The sequence below is a fragment of the Sciurus carolinensis genome, chromosome 19, assembly GCF_902686445.1.
Source record: "Sciurus carolinensis chromosome 19, mSciCar1.2, whole genome shotgun sequence".
In the NCBI taxonomy this organism is placed as follows: Eukaryota; Metazoa; Chordata; class Mammalia; order Rodentia; family Sciuridae; genus Sciurus; species Sciurus carolinensis.
In genome coordinates, this window is record NC_062231.1 from 13,011,920 (window position 1) to 13,015,460 (window position 3,541).

The window sequence follows — 3,541 nt, forward strand, 5'->3', positions numbered from 1 at the left end:
CTGGAAGGAGACTGAGCTACACATCCGGGCACCATCAGAGAGTCCACAGACCCAGTCCCCATTTGGAGAGGGGAAGGGAAATTCCCTAAATGTGTTGAGCCTGCTTTTAAAAGCTTGGGAGGAACACGGTTGGGAAAGGATTGAAGACCCTGTGACACCTACCATCTCATCTAATCGTCCAAGATAAGGTCCCAGTTTACAGACCGGGAGGGAGGTGGCGATCCAGGGAGCTCCGTGGGGGCTGAGAAAGTCCCACAGGGAAGGACAGAAGTTCAAACCTCAGGGCCTGACTCCCCTGGTTATGGCACCTTCCCCGACTCTGCAGGCCCTGCCCGGGTGTTTAAGAAATCCCGATCACAAAATAATGTTTGGCACTAAATAAGATTTTCGAAGAAGAAACTGCAGAAACTCAGTCATTGCCACATCCTGTAGGTAAGGATGGGTCAGAAGGAGGTCATGACTATCTGCAGACACACCCTCTGGCTCTCTTGCTTCAAGAGCAAAGATGCCCTGGGCTGAGCCCTGGGGACCTTGTGATCCATCAGACACAATTTCTAAACCATGAAGCTCATGGTCCAGGGGAGGGGACAGAAGCAGAAAGAAGTGAAGAAGATGATGTGGAAGGCAAGAAGACGGATACGGAAGCTGGTATCCGTAGAGGAGAGGCTGGTTTAAGGCCGTCCTCTACAAAAAGCAAACATTTGAGTTGGGCCTTGAGGGATGAATAGAAGTTCTCTGGAAGGTGACAGAAGGACCAGCCTGCCAGTCAGAAGAGCTTTCACGAGGCACCCAGATGTGAAACCATGGAAGTTTCAGGAAACCGTAGGTCCTTGAACGAGTCTGGAGAACTGGAGGTTGAGAGAAACGGTGTGTTTCTACTGGCCAGTTCAGTAGAGGACAGAGCCAGAGAAGCTTCTGAGCTGAGCTAAGTAGTTGGGGTTTAACCACGGAAGGGTCAGGACAGGGGAGTTGGAAGTTTTTTTTTTTTTGGTACCAGGATTGAACCCAAGGGTGCTAACCACTGAGTCACATCCCCAGCCCTTTTAATATTTTATTTAGAGACAGGGTCTCGCCGGGTTGCTCAGGGCCTTGCTAAATTGCTGAGGCTGGCCTTGAACTTGCCATCCTCCTGCCTCAGCCTCCCAAGCCACTGGGATGACAGGCGTGGACCACTGAGCCCGGCCAGAGTATGCTCTTGAGCGAGCACTTTGACTTCTTCTAGAACTGGGCAGAGAGAGCGAGGCTGGGCATGACCCATGGACGTGTGCCAGGTACCAGGGTGTCTCCTGGTAGCACTTCCAGCAGACACTTGCGTCTGTTGTACTACCCATGTCCTCTTCCCGGTGCTGCCCAGCTCTGCAAGGCCTCCGCAATCAGGAGGGACTGACCCTCCTCCCAGCTCAGTGAACTGCTCTGATTCCACACAGGAAGATGACCGGTGCTCAGCTGGGGTGGCGGCGGCCCCGGGAACCCTGGCACCATCTCCCGGGTTCACGAGTCCCTCATGGCCCCAGCGTCTGAACCTGATTGACAGTTCTGCTCCCCTCGTAGCCGCACAATGCTCTGGAAGGCGGGGCTGCTTAGACCTCTTGCTTTTTCAGAGGAGGAAACTGAGGTGCAGAGGGGCGCCCGGGTTTGCCCAGCCTCTGGGGTTAAGAAAGGGCATGGAGTCTTTGGGTTCCCAAATCCCTGCCGCGGGCTGCCTCTCACTACAGGTGGGGAGAGTGGGCAGCGGGCCACGGGCTGTACACACACCCTTACTCCCCATCTCATGACTGTTCCCATTTTGCAGATGAGGAAACCGAGGCCCCGGATAAGTGGATTACGTGCCGTGAAAGACCCCATCCATCGGAGGCCTGGCGGTTGCACCCAGCTGCCTTCCAAATCTGAAAACGGACTTGGATCAAAATCTCTGTCTGCACTGGCGGCGACAGTCGGGTCTGCTTTGCTAAGCAGGGACGGGTGAAGACACAGGCCTCTGGAGATGGCAATATTTTCCTCCTTGACACAGCCAAGGGCTTGCAAAATACCACGGTTTGTAGCGGGTTTTTTTTTTTTTTTTTTTTTTTTTTTTTTTGCAACACAGCTATTGAGGCAGGGCAAGGCGACCACAATGCATGGGGACTTGCTTTTTTTTTTTTTTAATCTTTCTTTCTTTTTTTTTGACAAATAATTCAGCTCCCAGGACAGCCAAGGGAAGTTGCCCTTCCCCCCGGCGGCACCCACTTCCTCCCAGGCCCAGGAGAGAGGGGGCCTGGCTACTATCTCCCTGGTGAGCGGCGCTGCAGGTACCCGGGGTTTGTTTTATGGATGGGTCTGTCGCGAGTCAATATGATGTTTCCTGTGACAACTCGATTTCCCTGCATTGTTCGTGGACTCTGCGTGTGTCTGAGCACGTACTCCTAATCACAACCCGCTTTGCTGGGCCCTGCTCTACAGGACACCCCTGGGGGTGGGGAGCAGGGGTGAGGGGAGGCCAGACTTGTCCCTGTCCCTTGTCTGGTGGCAGAGAGAGGACGGGCTGACTTACACGCTTGGCCTCACTTCCAGCCTGTGGCGGGCTGGCTCTTTTCTTGCTGAAGCCACTGAAATCTGTCATCTCTAGAAGGGAAGCCTTCATGGGGGTGCCCCCAACTCCACCCCAGGGCTGTCCTCACCCATGGCGCTGCGGGTCAGTCTCCTTGGGGTAGGAGGTGGCCTGCCTCTTTAACCCCTATGATCTGCAGCTGGGAAAAGCCAGAGCGAGACGGGATTCAACGAAGCTAAAACAGAGATGTGTGGTACCAGAGGGTCCTTAGAGCTAGCGGGTCCTGGGATCAAATCCTGGCTTTGCTACTTGTTGCCAGGCAATTCACTGGGTCAGCCTCAGTTATTTCAACTGTCAAATGGGTTGATAATACATCTTGCCTTGCAGGACAGTAGTCAGCGAGCCTTCGACCAGGAAACACACAGCAGGCGCCAATGAAGGAGGGCATTCCTTCTTTCTGTCCTTCATGTTTTTTTTTTTTTTTTTTTTTTTAATATTTTTTAGATGTTGATAGACCTTTATTTATTCATTTATTTTTATGTGGTGCTGAGAATTGAACCCAGTGCCTCACACATGCTAGGCAAGCGCTCTACCACAGAACCACCACTCCAGCTCCGTCATGTTCTCTTTTAAAATTTTTTTTAAAAAAATTTTGAGACAGGATCTTGCTCAGTTGCTGAGACTGGCCTCCAATTTGCCATCCTCCTACCTCAGCCTCCCCAGTCTCTGCACCACCTGGCCAGGCTTTCTTGTTGTTTTCTTATGTGCTAGCTGAGCTGGGGCTTGCAGGCAAATGCTTCGTGGTAAATGTGCCTCCCATTTGGCCTCCAAAGCCATCAACATGCCCCACTCGGACCATCCCCCTTAGGGACCTTTTCACTTAAGTCACTGGGCTCCCGAGAAGGTTCCAGAACAGACAGGAAACTGCCCTGATGCTCAGAGATGACTATCAGTATTAGTCAGTAGCTTACCCAAGAGTTTTAAAAGAAGAAGAGAGAAGGAGAAGAGCAGCTC

The 3,541-nt window shown here is 52.4% G+C and overlaps 1 long non-coding RNA gene across 1 annotated transcript; it reads left to right on the plus strand.

Moving 5' to 3' along the window:
* The first annotated feature begins 693 nt into the window (after positions 1–693).
* Positions 694–2,972, plus strand: LOC124971100 (uncharacterized). The gene is made up of 4 exons (XR_007106286.1): positions 694–822; positions 1,793–2,034; positions 2,179–2,272; positions 2,915–2,972. It is a non-coding gene; the product is annotated as an uncharacterized LOC124971100 (long non-coding RNA).
* The last annotated feature ends 569 nt before the right edge of the window (positions 2,973–3,541 follow it).